Source organism: Malaclemys terrapin, chromosome 6 (assembly GCF_027887155.1).
Source record: "Malaclemys terrapin pileata isolate rMalTer1 chromosome 6, rMalTer1.hap1, whole genome shotgun sequence".
In the NCBI taxonomy this organism is placed as follows: Eukaryota; Metazoa; Chordata; order Testudines; family Emydidae; genus Malaclemys; species Malaclemys terrapin.
Genome location: NC_071510.1, coordinates 46469706 through 46489137, shown reverse-complemented (window position 1 = coordinate 46489137; position 19432 = coordinate 46469706).

Sequence of the window (19432 nt, the reverse complement as noted above, 5' to 3'; positions counted from 1 at the left end):
AAAGCACCATGGCCAATATTAATGAATAATTCATCATAAGTCTCAATGATGGGATGATTCAACTCTAGGCTACATCTGGATGGCTGGAAGTTCCATTAAAACATGTGAGACAGTTGATGAAGAAATATTGAAGGTTATAATGGTTATAAGCTAACGGTTATAAGCACCCGATTGAGGAACTGGAGAATCAGGAACCAGAATATAATAATTATTGGATTTAAGGTTAAGTTCCCAGATCAGGAGCCAGAGATGGCTTATGTATTCTTGGTGTTTGAAACTTTCAGCATTTTGGATGGTGCAGCAGCCCTACCACTTCTGAAAGCAATCCATATTATTCCCAGCAAAATGTCAGGTTTGGTGGAAGTTCATGGAGGAGTTATTACTTGCTGCAGGACAGCAGGAATGTCTGCATTGTTTATCGTGTATGACAAGATACACAAATTAAAATATGTAGAAGTTTGCAGAATTTTAAAATATTATGCACAGAATCTTTAATTTTTTGGTGCAGAACTCCCCCAGGAGTACATCTTGATCCTACAGTCTGTCGGAGATTGTTTTGGCCTCTGCTGCAAGTTACAGCAGCTTTGGGGCTGTTCTAACTGGCCCCATAAGGCTGTTCTAGTCAATGTAATTCTGCTTGCTTAAAATCACCAAAGCTCAATGTCCACCTCATCTGCTTGACTGGGGACTTGGGAGATGATGGCACAGAGCCAGCCACACTGTAAGTGGAATCCCCAGCTACCCTACTAGAGCAACTTTTCTGGTTACTTTGCACTGAGCAGCATAAAGCAATCAGAAGCGGGACCATAGATTAGCTCATTATGTGTAAATATTTGGATACAAGACACATGTAGCTTTTACTGTGACTTGCATTTATATTTTTCTAACAAAATTAGAAGCATTTGTCCAATGTGAACAGTTAGCCGCTTCAACTCTTTAGTTTTTAAATGGCTTTGTGTAATAGTGAGATAACTTTTTTCCCATTATCATCGGTTGAAAGTGTGGGATGAGACTGCCAGCAGGTAGGTGTGCTGAAAGGTTTGTCATCTCTGTTTAGCTTTTCTTATGCCTCGTGTGGAGTGTTATTTCCTAGAATATAGTGCCATGCAGAATAAGGAGTTTGTGCAGCAGCAGATCCATTCTTAATTTGCTTTTGGAGTTCTGATTCTCCAAATAGATCAACTCGTCATACAGAGGAATATAATATATGTGCTGTTACGTCCAATTAGAAATTAATTTTGTTTAAAAAGAAACTACATTGAGATCATTGAGGATGCACTGTTAATTTGGGTATTTCCTGACTTTAGATCACTTAAGTTTATAATTGCTATCTTAACTCTAACCCCTTATGTATATGTACTATGATACAAGCTTTAATTAAATGATCACACATTCTCAAATAACACAATGAAACATCCTACAATGTTTTTTCTATAGTCTTGGATACACATATTGTAACACCGTGTACTATGGTATCTTGTATGTTCCAGAAGACAGAAATCATTGAAGTCATTCACAGGAAAATAACATAGTAAACCATTTTACACAGCATACTACAAATTAAGGGCCACAATCTAATCTCACTCGTGAACATGTGACCCCAATTACATCTAACTGAGCAGAATTTGGCAATTAGATCCACATGGGCTGACCTTTGCAGCCTCACAAAGCTGCCATTGTTATCAGGGGGCCCAGGATTTCACCCCTAAATTTGCATCCAAGGCCTGAATCCTACAACTGGATCCACCCATTCAAAACTTTGGACTCAGATGGTGCGCCATGAAAAGCATTGTTCTTCGTGTGCCTGCAAGAGTTCCCCTGTATGGTTTTGAATGCAGGATTGGGGTAAACATTGGCTTCTCGGTTAACTAAGGCCCTGATGTTGCAAAGCACCTATGTGCTTATCTTTTCAGTGAACGAGTAGTCTCATTGACTTCAGTGGTACGACTTATATTCTTAAAGTTAAGCACATACTTAAATACTGATAGAGACCACCAAGTGATATGAAAATAATAATCTTATGACCAGAAAGTACCTAAGGCGCACTATGGATGACAGCTTTAAGGAATTGCGGAGAAGTTAGTACCAACTTCTAACGTTTCAGTGTCTCCACTTTATTTTACATCTAAAAGATCTTTTGTCAGAGAAGGTGCTCTTCTATGAGGATGTCCTCTACAGTATCTGAGTTACATTTCCCTAAGAATCCTACTTTGGTTAATTTCTTTTATAAATGAATAACAGACGAAGGGATTGTTACATAATGGGTAGGACCTAGTGAGGTTCTCAACTTATTTTCCCACTCAAATTACTAAATATTCTGAATGAGAATTAAAAGCCGCCTATAAATTGTGACTTGATTTGATCTAATCATCATATGATCCTTCTCTTGCTATTTGATTTAGTAAATGTTTGTAATATTATTTTTAGGATGGGGGGAGATAAGTTGCTAATAGGCTGAGGGACCTATCAATTGATGATTGATTAACTGATTAAAATAAAGTTATTGATTATTGACAAAAATGTAAATATAATCCTCAAAAGAAAGTCCAGGTGGATTCAAACTTTCTATTTTAACTGCAAAGGCCTGGTGGGAATACAGGGAAAGTATTACATTCAAACTTTTTGTGCTTCCACCACAAAATCTCAAGCACTACCCAAAAGTCTGCAGGCCCAGATTTTCAAAAAAGTAGGAGCATAAAGTGATGCTTGTATATCATATTTAGGCCCTTAAATGACTGGCTAGATTTTCAAAAGAATTCTTCACCCACACTGACTGACAGCAATAATGGAGCTCCTATTGACTTGAATGGTGAAGAACCAGGGTCTCAGTAAGTGGAAGCTATAGGGTGCTCGTCACTTTTGAAAATCTGGCCACTTAGGCACCAAAATATTGGTTTAGGTGCCTAACTTTAAGCACCCACTTTTAAAAATCTAGGCTGTAGGCGATAGTGCACAAGTTTGTTTACCAGAACTCTTCAGGGTTTATGCCTGAGACATTTCAAGTAGCACACTGTAAGGAAAGGCATTTCAACATTTCTGATGGATTTTTGGTATATTCTCACATTAAGGTGATTGACATATAGTATATAGCATTTTCTCATCCATTTTTCTTTGTGACATGCAATTACTAAATTGTATATCACATATGCTCCTTATAATTTCCCATATATAAGGAGTAAACTCTTCCTTTCACAAGCTTATGCAACACAAAGAAATTCTTTCTTCCTCTTCAAAGATAAACCTTTTTTAAAAAGAAAAGTCTTAAACTAATTCCAATAGTGTTCCATGAGTCCCAAATTCATTCCAAGGCACCCTTCATTTCTGTAGAGCTTTATGCCTACTGACTGTTAAAAAGCAGCCTTTACATTACAAAGCTGCAGCTTAGTTTCATGAAGCACTAAGCTGAGGCAACTATTGAAAACCACTCAACCAGTACTAGCCAAATATACCCATTAATCAGTGCTATTTGCCTCTTAAAGTTAGGACCTAATCCCTAATGTGATCCCTAAGAAGCCTCTGCTTTATTTTTGGGTTTTTGCCCTTGGAGTCTTCTGCTTCTTCACCATGGAAAACAATTATCACCTCCCCCTTTAATTGTGTCACACCCAAAATTATTAGCAGAACTAGAGGGATCAGTTTAGATCAAATAAGAGCTCTATGGAGACCCAAAGCAGACCCTGTGGAGGTTTGAAAAAGTTTAATTGCTTTTTTTTTTTTTTTTTTTTGTCATTTTTGCATAGCTCTGTACATCCAGGTTCCTGCCGGGACTGGAAGTGGAAGTTTTGAAATGTCATGAGAAAGGCAGGATTGTCAGCCTGCCCAGAAACAGGAAGTACTGGAAATCTCACAAGGTGTTTTGTACACATGAGCTTTCCAGTCCGGTTTTACAAACACAGACTGAAGAATTTTGTAGAAGCAGCACCCAAACATTTATTAACTGTTAGTGTTGATTTCTTTGTCTGGCTGTAGTGCAAAAAGGCCTCAACGTGTTAGGCACAATGTAAAAGACAGTCTCTCTCTGAAGCTTCAGATCTGCACAAAACACTATTAATATTATATATTTGTATGTGTTGGCACAAAAAACCCCCAGTCAAGGCCCCATTGTATTGGGCAAAAGGTAAGAGAGATTCCCTATCCCATACATGCTTCAAATTAGCAACCAAACATAAAGGTGTCGCTCCAAAACAGCCTCTGAAACACTTTTTGTGGTTCTCCCATATCTAATTTTTATCCACCCTTTGCTCCTCCATTATTAAGGACTACTGAAGCTACAGGACTCTGAAGACCCTCCCATACTATAGGCTCTGCTTCACAGCTGTGGTCTGGTACTTAGTTTTGGCCAAATTCTCTATTGATTTATACCCTATGCAACTTCACTGACTTTACTGGAGTTGTCTATGATATAAGGCAGCAGATAATTTAGTCCTTTTGCTCCAGTCATTTAAAAACACATATCATCTTATAGAAGGAATTTATTATAGATTACTGAAACTTTTGTTACAGGTACTTACAATTTTGTGAATAAAAATGGCTTCTTTTGGAAAAAAAAATTCACAATACTTGTTTTTCAAATATCTCCATGTGTGTCACACTGAAAACCGAAAAACAAAATCAGGGAAGTTGTTTTGGGCTCTTGGGGTAAGTTGTTTGTTCCTCCACTTCTGATCTTTTTTTGTTCTTTTCATTTTTTCAGTGGCAGATGGGAAATATGGGGATGGGGGGAGGAGAGAAAAATGGGGAGACCGTGGGAGAACAAAGAAAAATTCAAACTGAATATTTTCTAAAACAAACACTTTTTTGTAAAAACTTCACAACAGTTTTTGAAAAACAAAAAAAAAGATCTGTTATCCTTGAAAACTTTACAAACATTTTTAAAAGGTTTCAATTCCCTTCTCTCCCTCCCCTCTCCCCCATTTGTCAGCCAGCTCTATCAGTTATGTTGAGCAGCACCCTCAGTGCTTCAGGCTCTCAGCCTCCAAGCATTTTATAAAAAAATGTAATGGGCCTAATTCAGTTATCTTACACTTCTGCAACCAAATCACTTCAGTGGGTATGTCTACACTATGGGACTAATCCGAATTTATATAATTCAAATTTTGGAAACAGATTGTATAAAGTCGAATGTATGTGGCCACACTAAGCACATTAATTCGGCGGTGTGCGTCCATGTACCGGGGCTAGTGTCGATTTCCGGAGCGTTGCACTGTGGGTAGCTATCCCATAGCTATCCCATAGTTCCCGCAGTCTCCCCCGCCCATTGGAATTCTGGGTTGAGATCCCAGTGCCTGATGGGGCAAAAAACATTGTCGCAGGTGGTTCTGGGTACAGCCTCACCCCTCCCTCCATGAAAGCAACGGCAGACAACCATTTCGCGCCTTTTTTCCTGGGTGAACACTGCAGACTCCATACCACGGCAAGCATGGAGCCACTCAGCTCAAGACAGCAGTCATGAACATTGTAAACACCTCGCGCATTCTCAAGCAGTTTATGCTGAGCCAGGACCAGAAAAACGAGGCGAGGAGGCGGCGGCGACAGCAGCGCAGTGACAAGCGTGATGAGGACATGGACATGGACACAGAAGTCTCTCAAACTGCAGGCCCCGGTGCTTTGGAGATCATGTTGTTAATGGGGCAGGTTCTATCCGTGGAACACCGATTCTGGGCCCAGGAAACAAGCACAGACTGGTGGGACCGCATAGTGTTGCAGGTGTGGGACGATTCCCAGTGGCTGCGAAACTTTTGCATGCGTAAGGGCACTTTCATGGAACTTTGTGACTTGCTGTCCCCTGCCCTGAAACACCAGAATACCAAGATGAAAGCAGCCCTCACAGTTGAGAAGCGAGTGGCGATAGCCCGGTGGAAGCTTGCAACGCCAGACAGCTACCGGTCAGTCAGGAATCAATTTGGAGTGGGCAAATCTATTGTGGGGGCTGCTGTGATGCAAGTAGCCAAAGCACTCACTGAGGTGCTGCTACGAAAGGTAGTGACTCTGGGAAATCTGCAGGTCATAGTGGATGGCTTTGCTGCAATGGGATTCTCTAACTGTGGTGGGGCGATAGATGGAACCCATATCCCTATCTTGGCACCGGAGCACCAGGGTACCCAGTACATAAACCGCAAGGGATACTTTTCAATGGTGCTGCAAGCACTTGTGGATCACAAGGGACATTTCACCAACATCAATGTGGGCTGGCCAGGAAGGGTTCATGATGCTTGCGTCTTCAGGAACACTACTCGGTTTAAACGACTGCAGCAAGGGACTTACTTCCCGGACCAGAAAATAACTGCTGGGGATGTTGAAATGCCAATAGTTATTCTTGGGGACCCAGCCTACCCCTCAATGCCATGGCTCATGAAGCCATACACAGGCAGCCTGGACAGGAGTCAGGAGCTGTTCAACTACAGGCTGAGCAAGTGCAGAATGGGGGTAGAATGTGCATTTAGCCATTTAAAAGGTCGCTGGCGATCATTACTGACTCGCTCAGATCTCAGCCAAACCAATATCCCCATTGTTATTTCTGCTTGCTGTGTGCTCCACGATCTCTGTGAAAGTAAGGGGGAGACCTTTATGGCGGGGAGGGAGGCTGAGGCAAATCGCCTGGCTGCTGATTACGCACAGCCAGATACCAAGGCGATTAGAAGAGCACACCAGGAAACGCTGTGCATCAGAGAAGCTTTGAAAACCAGTTTCATGACTGGCCAGGCTACAGTGTAAAATTTCTGTTTGTTTCCCCCTTTATTGACTCATTCTCTGTAAGGAACCCACCCTCCCCCTTCCCCCAGCTTGCTTTCAAAGGAAATAAAGTCACTATCGTTTAAAAATCATTTATTCTTTATTACTTGATTATAAAAAGAGGGACAAAACCCGGGTCGGGTTTGGGAGGAGAATCGGCAGAAAGGAAAAGGCCACTAAAAAAGGGTTTAAAAAAATGACAGCCTTTTGCTTGGGCTGTCCACTGGGGTGGAATGGGAGGGTGTACGGAGCCTCCCGCCCTTACACGTCTGAGTGAGGAGGCTATGGAACATGGGTAGGGGGGTTATACAGGGGCTGTAGTGGCACTCTGTTATCCTGCTGCCGTTCCTGAAGCTCCACCAGATGCCGGAGCATGTCTGTTTGCTCACGCAGCAGCCCCAGCGTTGCATCCTGCCTCCTCTTATCTTCCTGCCGCCACCTCTCATCTCGAGCGTCTCTCCTCTCCTCACGTTGGTCCTTCATGTCCTCACGTTCACTGGCTTCTTTCCTATACTTTGAAACCGTGTCCTTCCACTCATTCAGATGAGCTCTTTCACTGCGGGTGGATTCCATGATTTCTGCGAACATCTTGTCTCGCGTCTTCTTTTTCCGACACCTTATCTGAGATAGCCTTCGGGACGGAGGAGGGAGGCTTGAAAAATTTGCAGCTGCTGGAGGGAGGGAAAAAAGGAGAGAATTTTTTAAAAAGATACATTTTGCAGAACAATGCTTATACTCTTTCACGGTGACCAACACTATTCACATTACATAGCACATGTGATTTCTATGCAAGGTCGCATTTTGCCTCTTAATATTGTGCGCCTGTGGCTTTGCTGCTAGAGATCACAGACGCAAGTCCGGGCAACAGAATTTAGCTTGCATGCGGCCATGGTAAGCCATTGTCTTTCGGCTTCTGCGCCTTCCTTTCCCACATACCAACCAAAGCCCATTGAGTGCTGCAGTTTTCCTGTTAACCTTCAGCAGCAGAAAACAAACTAAACCCCCGCCATCCAATTCTCTGGATGATCGCTTTATCCCTCCCCCCCCACCGCGTGGCTGGTATCAGTGAAGATCCCTGCTAGCCAAACGCAAAAAGCTCTGGGCCAATTCCCCTCCCCTCCCTCCCCCCCCCCCCCCCGCGCTTGGCTAACTGCAGGGAAGGATTTATTTTCAACCACAGGCAAACAGCCCAGTAGGAATGGCCACCTCTGTCCCCTTAATTAAATTCCTGTATTTCAACCAGGTTACCATGAGCGATATCACTCTCCTGAGGATTACGCAGAGAGATAAAGAACGGATGTTGCTTGAATGCCAGCAAACACCAGACCATACGCTGCCAGGCTTTGTCATGCAATGATACCAGATTACTTGCTGCAAGCATGGCGTGGTCAAGTGTCCTACCATGGAGGACGGAATAAGGCTGCAGTGCCCAGAAACCTTGTGGCAAGGCTTTTGGAGTACCTCCAGGAGAGCTTCATGGAGATGTCCCTGGAGGATTTCCGTTCCTTCCCCAGACACGTTAACAGACTTTTCCAGTAGCTGTACTGGCCGCGAATGCATCCCAAGTCCTCAGGGCAAAGTAATCATTAAAAAACGCTTGCTTTTAAAACAAGTTTTATATTTTAAAATGTAAACTCACCTGAGGTCCCTTTCATGGGGTCATGGTCTTGGATACTAGCTTGGGAGGGTTGGAAGGGTACTTCAGTCAGGCTGAGAAAAAGATCCTGGCTGTTGGGGAGAACAGAGTGCTGGGTGCTCTCCGCAAGCTCGTCCTCCTCCTCCTCCTCCTCTTCCCCGTCCGCAGAATCCTCAGGTGTAGCTGATGAGATTATCCCCACCTTGGAATCCATGGTCAGGGGTGGGGTAGTGGTGGTGGCCCCCCCTAGAACTGCATGCAGCTCGGTGTAGAAGCGGCATGTCCATGGCTCTGACCCGGAGCGACCGTTTGCCTCCTTTGTTTTTTGATAGGCTTCTCTGAGCTCCTTGACTCTCACACGGCACTGATCTGAGTCCCTATTGTGGCCTCTCTCCATCATGCCCTTGGAGATTTTTTTCAAAAGTTTTGGCATTTCATCTTTGCGAACGAAGTTCTGCTAGCACTGAATCCTCTCCCCATATAGCGATCAGATCCAGTATCTCCTGTACAGTCCATGCTGGTGCTCTTTTTTGATTATCGGCCTGCATGGTTACCTGTGCTGATGAGCTATCTGTGGTCACCTGTGCTCTCCACACCGGGCAAACAGGAAATAAAATTCAAATGTTCGCGGGGCTTTTCCTGTCTACCTGGCCAGTGCATCCGAGTTCAGATTGCTGTCCAGAGCAGTCACAATGGTGCACTGTGGGACAGCTCCCGGAGGCCAATACCATCGAATTGCGGCCACACTAACCCTAATTCGAAATCACAATATCGATTTTGGCGCTATTCCGCTCGTCGGGGTGGAGTACAGAAATCGATTTTAAGAGCCCTTTATTTCGAAATAAATGGCTTCGTTGTGTGGACGGGTGCAGGGTTAATTCGATTTAACGCTGCTAAATCCGAATTAAAGTCATAGTGTAGACCAGGCCAGTGTGTTGTACAGGTTTAACCAAGGATAGAATCTGAACAATTACTATTATTTTATAAGGCCCAGATCCTGCCACCCTTTATTATATTCCAGGGGTCGGCAACCTTTCAGAAGTGGTGTGCCGAGTCTTCATTTATTCACTCTAATGTAAGGTTTTGCGTGCCAGTAATACATTTTAACGTTTTTAGAAGGGCTCTTTCTATAAGTCTATAATATATAACTAAACTATTGTTGTATGTAAAGTAAATAAGGTTTTTAAAATGTTTAAGAAGCTTCATTTAAAATTAAATTAAAATGCAGAGCCCCCCAGACTGGTGGCCAGGACCTGGGCAGTGTGAGTGCCACGGAAAATCAGCTTGCATGCTGCCTTCGGCACGCGTGCCATAGGTTGCCTACCCCGGTTATATTAAGTATCACCTTTTGCATAAGTGTTTCCATTGGTTTCAGTGGGACTACTGTACTTGCAAAGTGAGGTACTACTTAACATGACTAAGGGTGACAGAATCCGGCTTTTAGTTTATTTATGCCTTGCAGCAGTGGGCCTATATGGCCCTGAATATATGATACTTACATAAAAGGGAATGAAAAACACTATTAAATGTACCTCCTAATAATTGTATCTGTGTATTGTGGTACCCAAGGTAACTTTTTTTATTTTTCTTCTTTATGAATTTTTATTTATTTGAGAAAATTTAATATACAATATTACACAGTTTTGCTTTTAAAAAAGCAATTTAATGCTTAAAAGCATATATTCAAAACAGTTTCAACATGGTTTCATATGAATATCAGAACTGCAAGGGGAGTTTCTGCTTTCTGCAGTAATTTAAATTGAGGTAAAAGGAATTCTAGTTATGATGGCTTTCTTATTCAATGCACTTTGTACTTTTCTTTCCACTTAAAAGAGCCAACTCCAGAAAGACATTTATTAAGGAGCGAGAGTTAAAAATGACTCCCTGGTGGTACATATATAACTTCCGTGTCAGTTTTGCTCAGTTTATAGGTCAACAGTTTATTTCATAATGAAAGAGGAAAAAATGGGGCTGTTATGGCACAGGTGCTGAAATCTCAGTCACCGTTCCAGAGCAATGTGAAACTCTCATAAATCATGACTCCCTCTCCAGCCAGTCAGCATGAAGGATTCCCCCAATGTTCTGAACCTCTTATTTTGCTAAGAGTGTCATCTTGTGGAATTCTTGGAACACTGTTGAGTCCTGATTGGCAGGTGAAGAGGAGATTAGTTTTCCTCCTGCTGGAATAATCCATTATAGCAGGGGGCTATCGCTCTTTTTTTTTTTTTTTTTTTAAGTGTCAACAAAACAAGAGACCTAGCACTGAACAGCAGATCAAGATACCTTGACACACACCATTAAAGAGACACCATTATTTTGTCTTAAGAGATATTTCCTTATGACAAATTTTCTCTTGTAGCAGATGTACAGGAGCTTTTGATATTAAGCTATTACAACTTAAAAAGCGGTGGCATAAAACTATTCATGCACCTCCCCTTTTATATCATTCCCTGACTATAAACGTGTATTTCTTTGCATGGTAGAGCTCTCCACCTCTTTCAAGCTATCTTTGCTGCTGCTGCTGCTGCATCAATGAGCAAACAGCAGCACTAACCAAAAATGTTGATTCTGAGGCCTGAATTTGTTTTCTATACCCAAAGTTATATACTCAGTGTCAATATGCAAATCATTGAAATGACTTTATCCAAAGCAAAAAGATTGTCTTAACTAATAATCTGAGCAAATACAGGTTGGAAGTTTTAGTGATACTATATAAGTGCAGTAGGCAAGAAAGAGTTTTTCCAAATGCAGTTCAGGGCAAGTCATTGTACAATAGTTTAAAGTGCAATTTTGTGTCATTCAGACCTTATGGCATTTTTATAAAAATATTCAAACTGAATGTAGAGGAATGGGGAAATTGGAACTTGGGGAGATCTGGAAGAGAGGACATTGCTTGTTGTGGTTTTGGGGAGGGGACAGTGGATTTTGATCTATTTACATTTTATGCAGATTATTTTTATGGCTCCTATACATGCACCTGTAGCTTGGCATAGATGATCTTAATAAATCAAAACCTCTGAACAGTTAGAATTTATTTTGATGTTATTTTGAACTGAAATTGTTATTTAATAATAAATGAACCATGAAGTGATCCTTAAATGGGTAACCCCATTAATAGTGAAAATAGCAACATAATATTTTTAATTTCCACAGATGATTAGGGCCCATTCAGAGGGATGACTGCTATCTACAGAATCATCAAAAATACCTCACATAAAACCTAGTAGCTGAAGTAAATGAGAATTTGATTTAGGCCTATAGTACTGAGAAGTTTCGCAGGTCTTCTGTCTAAACACTGACCTACCCTGATGCTGCTTAGCTTGTGAAAACTGATAGGATCAATGCACAAAGTGACATGCCTGCAGGTATTTTTAAAGAGATGGTTTTACTTAGATAGATAGAAATCATCACTTTTTGTTACCCTAAGGCCTGATATTGTGAGGTGCTAATCTCTCTGAACTGCCACTGAAGTCAATGGCAGCTGCAGGAGCTCAGCATCTCAAAGAAACAGGCCCACAACTGCAGTAATTTGCAAAAATCCCTTGAAACTTTTTTCTTTTTTTCTTTTCTTTGCATAGTGACAAAACCACAAGTCGCCTACATAAAAAATATGAATAATTTTCTTATCTTTACTTTACTGGTTTTATGCTCTATCTCCTAGGATAATTTAAATTATTCAAAACAATACTGTTAAGTGAATTGGTTAACAGTTTTAAAATAATGAATTGCATTTCCTGTATCAGTTGTTCAGACATGATCAAGCAGTAACTTCTCAATTTTCTTCAGTCTTTTTTTATTTAATGATTGTAGTTATTTTTCAATTCCAGAAATAAAGATCAAAATTACAGTATTAGTAACAATACTAAAATATGGAGAAATGAACAACCCTTCCAACCAGATTCTTAAATCCATATTCATCTGCTGAAAGAACTAACCTGTTTAGGAAACCCTATGCTGGTTGTCCAGTTTGCTACAGCTGTGAAGAAAATGCTCAATAATATATAGAATATAAACTTGCTAATCTGCACACGTTACAATTTCTTATCTTTTTTTTTAAATCCATTTTCCCCACTTCTTAGCAAAGATTTAATAGCAGAGTTCTATAGTGAGCTTTCATATTGTTAAGGCTTCATTAGCACATTTGTTAACAGATTAAGTATTCTAAATAATTACAATGAAACTACAATTGCCAAAATAAATGCAGAAAGCATATTTTGTGATGCATTATTCTTGCTTTTTTTATTGTGTGCTGTATACAAAATAAAGGGCTATTGTTGAAAGGAACTACTATACCACAGAAGTACTATATTTTTAACCAGATTCAATGAATGGTATAGAGAAGGCCAAGTGGGTGCTCCTATTCCTTTGGAACAAGATGAAATTGAAAGGTAGTGAAGCCACAGAATGCAAGACTGCATGATATTATTCAGGTGACTATCTGGCATTTATATGAAAAAAATCTCCAGCTAACTTTTAGTTCTTGTCATTTTATCCTAACTATCTTTCCGCTCTCATGCTTCAGGGCATACACTCACCAGCTGGGGCCAGGAAGTTTTCCTTCCCTTACCCATCTAGAATTTCACAATTAAGTGCAGGTTGAAGAGTTATGTCTTCCTCTGAACTTTTGGCACTGGTAACTATCAGAGACAAGATACGGAATAGATGGGCCATTGGATTCTTCTGGTGCAGCAATTCCTATGTTTTCCAATTTGGACTAAACACCATTTACACTGTGGAATAAATTGTGGCCCAGGCATCCCTTTATGCTCCTGTGCTGGCTATCTTCTGTGACAGATCCGACAGTATCCTGCAATATCCTAGTTAAACCTTATTGAATAAAGTTTAATCTTTTGAATTTAAGTTTAAGTATTTTAGGAGTTCATTGTATTAAAAATGCAACTATTTCTGTGTTATGGCAGGATTGTATGGGACTTCTTTAAGGAGAAGGCAGAGCTAATGTAAACCCTAGGATGTGTTATGTGCTTCAAAGGACTGTTTGAAATAATGTACTAGACAAACAAAGTAAAATGATTCCTAGGAAATACTTGGGAAGAGGGGAATGCAAATGACCCACCTCTGGATCCATTCTTTTGAAGCTGCACCTTGAGAAGGACTGGCTGATTACCACAATGGCTTCAAAGACCCAAACAGGTTAAAAGAATGACTCCCAGAGCCATAAGGGTGCTAGTTCTGAGCAAAAGCTGTTAACTGGTGACCTCACCCCTGTGTGGGTTTGAAGGACTAACCACCAATCAGAGGCCTTGCTGGAGCCAGGGGTGATTTCTGGTAAGCTTATTAGCATGTGTGTAGGTTCTTTTATTGTTTTTAATATGTTTTTTCTGTAATGCTTTCACCTTTATGAATAGAAGTGCTTGCTTAGAAAGAGCTGTGTGGTAACTTATAACTGTGGGCAATTACACTGTTTATCTCTGAAGAGAAGGCAAAACAGTACTTTTTAGGTCTGTTCTTTGCTGGGGATATCACAGCATAGTCCGGGAACTGTACAGCCTGAAAATACCCTGGTCAAGAGGGAGAGAGAGACATGTCTCCAACCAAGAGATGTGATGGCTGAGTGTGTGTGCCCTTGCTGGCCCATAGAGAGGGAATCAGAGCCGGCGGTAGGCAGTAGGCATAAGCAGACTAAGCAATTACTTAGGGCCCCATGCGTCTGACAAAGTGGGTATTCACCCACGAAAGCTTATGCTCCAATACATCTGTTAGTCTTAAAGGTGCCACAAGACTCTGTTGCTTTTTAGACCCCCAAGCCACTTAAGGGGGCCCCTATTTGCTTATTATGTGTTGGGGGCAAAAAAATTCCTGCTTAGGGTCCCCAAGGGGCTTGCGCCACCTCTGGGTGAAGTTGCCCTGAACTGTGACACCTACATCACATGTAGTAGTGCAGGAGGGGAATGCTGACTCCACAGAGCCTCTCATCTCCTCCTTCTACAGGTGGGCAGGAAGGGATGGGGAGTGGCAAACCCTTGGATCAGCCTTGCAATGCACCCATCAGTGCAGTTATGCCACCACCTCTCTCTCTCATATTCTGGAAACCACCATGGATACAATACTGCAAACAATCAGTATATCCTCACACTTCTATTCCCCTATTGGGTGTTAGACATGAACAGAGAATCCATCCATCTAAAAGAAAAGGTAATACCCAAATTCTTAGTGTTTCCATGGAATGCTGGTAAGATGTACAAACTGCATTGTCTAAAATAGACAGGGACTGGGTTTAATATGTATTGATGAACACCGTGGATGTATGTCCTTGAGGTTCCAATCCACATTCTTTAATTACTACCTCGTGTGAAGTAATTTGTACCTTACCATGGACAATTTAAAAATATTGAGCCAAGAGTTCCTTCAGTTAACTGGGACATGTGACTCAGTTAGCACTGTCTTTGACATCACCAGTTTGCTCTCATTGGTTTCCCATTGATATTATGAGTATAGTTAATGTGAATGAACAATACAAAGATAGGCAATTAAAAAAAAGTACTCCATGTACATGCAGAGTACTTTAATCATTACTGCACACAGCGGAGACTTGTATAACGTGTTATTGATGGTTGGATAGATGGGTGAGTGGATGGCAGGGCCACCCAGAGGATTCAGGGGGCCTGGGGCAAAGCAATTTCGGGGGCCCCTTCCATTTAAAAAAAAGTTGCAGTACTACAGAATACTATATTTTTGTGGGGGTCCCTGCAGGGCCCGGGGCAAATTGCCCCACTTGTTCCGCCTCCTCCCCCCCCTGCCCCCCTCGGGCAGCCCTGGAGGATGGAAGAGGTAAAAGATAGCACTGCCTTTCTATGTGCAGAAATGTGTGAACAATCTGTGCTATTTAAATTATTAAAATTCAGTTTTTGTCAGAAAAGTGACTGTAAAATGCCACATTACTCAACAGATCTTTTCCCCATGCATGCAGTGCTTATTTTAGTGACAAAAGTGTTTTATTACTTTTCACTCCTCTTACTACTGCAAACCCACTACAGTTAGGAGAAAATAACAAGTTTTGGCTTGCATATTATCAGACACTGTTAACTAAGTTCTAATTGCAGAATCATTATTATTTGTGAAGAAACTTGAGAAGGAAAGAACCCAGCCTGGGTGGATTTTGCGGGGCTGCCATTATAAACATCTCTTCACTCATAGACTGAGCAATTCTGATATGTAATTGTTGAGAGACAATAGACTTGGGACCCTGGAATATTGTTTCTACAGTATTTCAATTCATGTATAACTTCACTTTAATAAAATGGAGTATGTCTGTAGAATAGGTAGACATATGAACCAACCTGAACATTAAAATGGAGGGTGGAATATAAAGAACTTTCTTAAATTGGCAAATAGCATCCCCTGATCACTTAGTAAGGCCTTGTCTACACTACGAGAGTAGTTCGATTTTACTTAAATCGAATTTTTGGAATCAATATTGCAAAGTCGAACGTGTGTGTCCACACTAAGGACAGTAATTCGACTTTGTGAGTCCACACTAACGGGGAAAGCGTCGACATTGGAAGCTGTGCACTGTGGGCAGCTATCCCACAGTTCCTGGAGTCCCCGCTGCCCATTGGAATTCTGGGTGGAGCCGCAAATGCCTTCTGGGTAAAAAAAATGTGTCCAGGGTGCTTTTGGGTAACTGTCGTCATCCGTCCATCACTCCCGCCCTCCCTCCCTGAAAGCGCCGGCGGGAAATCAGTTCGCGCACTTTTCTAGTCAGTGACAGCGCGGACGCCACAGCACTGCAAGCATGGAGCACACTGCGACCATCGCTGCAGTTGTGGCCGCTCTCAACGCCTCGCAGCTTATCATACACCTTTCCCTGAGGCAGATGCAGATAAGTCAGGCGAGGAGGCTACGTCACTGCGGTGATGGCCTGAAGTCTGAGAGTAGCACAGACCTCTCAGAAAGCAGGGGACCCAGCGCCGAGGACATCACAGTCGCAATGGGTCATGTTGATGCCGTGGAACGGCGATTCTGGGCACGGGAAACAAGCACTGAGTGGTGGGACCGCATAGTGCTGCAGGTCTGGGATGAATCCCAGTGGCTGTGAAACTTTCGCATGCGGAAGGGAACTTTCCTGGAACTTTGTGAGTTGCTGTCCCCTGCCCTGAAGCGCAATGACACCCGGATGCGAGTAGCCCTGACTGTCCAGAAGCGAGTGGCCATAGCCCTCTGGAAGCTTGCAACGCCAGACAGCTACCGGTCAGTCGCGAACCAGTTTGGGGTGGGCAAATCTACTGTGGGGGTTGTTGTGATGCAAGTAGCCAAGGCAATCGTTGATGTACTGCTGCCAAAGGTAGTGACCCTGGGAAACGTGGAGGCGATCATAGATGGCTTTGCAGCGATGGGATTCCCAAACTGCGGTGGGGCCATAGATGGAACTCACATCCCTATCCTGGCACCGGACCACCAGGCCAGCCAGTACATTAACAGAAAGGGCTACTTTTCCATGGTGCTGCAAGCACTGGTGGACCACAGGGGACGTTTTACCAACATCTACGTCGGATGGCCGGGCAAGGTTCATGACGCTCGTGTTTTCAGGAACTCTGGTCTGTTTAGACGGCTGCAGCAAGGTATTTACTTCCCGGACCACAAAATAACTGTTGGGGATGTGGAGATGCCTATAGTCATCCTCGGGGACCCAGCCTACCCGCTAATGCCCTGGCTCATGAAGCCCTATACTGGCGCCCTGGACAGTGAAAAAGAACTCTTCAACTACCGGCTGAGCAAGTGCAGAATGGTGGTGGAGTGTGCTTTTGGCCGTCTCAAGGGGAGATGGAGAAGCTTGCTGACTCGCTGTGATCTCAGTGAAACCAATATCCCCATTGTTATAGCAGCTTGCTGTGTGCTCCACAATCTCTGTGAGAGCAAGGGGGAGACCTTTATGGCGGGGTGGGAGGTTGAGGAAAATAGCCTGGCTTCTGATTACGCACAGCCAGACAGCCGGGCGATTAGAAGAGACCAGCGGGACGCGCTGTGCATCCGGGAGGCTTTGAAAGCTAGGTTCCTGAGTGAGCAGGGTAACCTGTGACTGTAAAGTTTGTGTACAGAGAAGCCGAACCTGCCCCCGTTTCTTTACCCAGTTAATGTTGACTATCCTCTCCAGTTACATACCCCCTTCTCCTCCCCTTCCAACACACGTTTCGAAATAAAATCAGTTCTACTTTGTTAATGAACACCGTTTTCTTTACTACTGTTTTCGCGGGAATTTTTTAAAACTGGGACGCGGATTGTGGTGCGGAGCGGGTGTAGTGTAGTGACGCAAAGAAAGCTTCTAAACTCAAGGATTGACAGGCTCCGCTGTGGTGGGCTGGTTCTTTCAACGGAGCCTGTCACCCCTCCTGATAGGGACTGTGTGTATGGGGGGGCTATGTGACTTTGTGGCAGGGGGAGGACGGTTACAGATCTCCTGCTGTGTGGCTCTGTGATCCTGCATAAGGACCGCCGCTTAAGATCTGTAACTGCCCTCCCCCGCCACAAAGTCACAGAGCAACCCACCCCCCACTACAGAACATGAAAACCACCTCCCAGACTGACCAGGGCAACTAGTCACTGCACTGTGTATGTGCCCTGCTGCTGTACCTGCCCCCGCCTATGTACCCTGCCAAAGGTGACTGTCCTGTCCAATTACCATCCCCCTTTCCCCCCCTCCTCCAAAAGAACATGATGGAAACATTAGTTAACAGAAACATATTTTTTATTATCAACTACACATGGAACTGGGAGGTGAAACTTGGACGGGGGCTTGTGTCAGGCGGGAAGGAAAGAACTTGTCAAATTTTGGGGAATGAGAGCCTTCTGCTACTAGAGCTCTCTGCAGGGGTGGAGTGAGAGTTTGCGTGGACTCTGCCGCCTCTCCTTCTGTGCACTTTGGGTGAGGGGGGTATGGGACTTGGTGGCGGGGGAGGGCGGTTAGAGATGGACTGCAGTGGGGCTCTGTCCTCCTGCCTCCGTTCCTGCAGAACATCCACAAGGCGCCGGAGCGTGTCCGTTTGCTCCCTCAGTAGTCCAAGCAGGGTTTGAGTCGCCTGCTGGTCTTCCTGCCGCCACCTCTCCTCCCGATCCATGTTTGCTTGCTGCATTTGGGACAAGTTCTCCCGCCACTGGGTCTGCTGTGCTGCCTGGGCTCGGGAGCAGGCCATAAGCTCTGAGAACATGTCCTCCCGTGTCCTCTTCTTCCTATGCCTAATCCTCGCTAGCCTCTGGGAGTGTGATGCCAGGCTAGGTTGTGAGACAGTCGCAGATGGGGCTGTGGGAATGGGAAAAAGGGAGTGAATTCCTCAGAAAGATAAATGTAGTTGTGAACAAAGAACATAGTCTTTCTCTGTGAACAAGACCATGCACAGCACCTATCACATGCGCACTCAGCACAAGGTCGAATTCTCGGCCTTCGCATTCAGTGCCTGGGGTCTTGCACAGCACATTTGAGAAGCGTGTCAGGACAACGGAATTTCTGTTGCAGGCAGACATGGTAAGCCGTAGACTCGTGGCAGCTTAAAACTGTAATATTAGCAATGGCCTCATTTCACATTGAAATCAATGTCGGTCCCTGCTGCCAGCAATCCCGCAAGCAGGAACTCTGCTCCTGTCCCACACCCTCGCGGCTGTCCCCGGGAACGATCCCTTTCGGCTGCCCCTCTCCCGCCTCCACCGCGTGGCTGCAAACCAGCGGTTACAGTTCTGTAAAGGAACGGTAAAGCAGTCCCAACACTAACATTCCCCTACCTCATTCAAAGCAGGTCACCATGAGCGACATCACCCTCATGAGGATCTCTGACAGCGAGAAAGAGAGAATGCTCCGGGAAAGCCTCCAAAGACCAGGGCCGTATGCCGCCCTGCTGTGCAGAGCAATGATTCCCGAGTACTTGCTTGTCTCGTGGCGCGGCAACGTGTCGTACTACGGAGGACCCAATAAGGCCGCTCTCCCCAGGAACCTAATGCAACGGATTTCCAATTACCTCCAGGAGAGCTTCCTCGAGATGTCACAGGAGGATTTCTGCTCCATCCCCGGACATATAGACCGCATTTTACTCTAGCTGCTGTAGCAGTGACTAAACA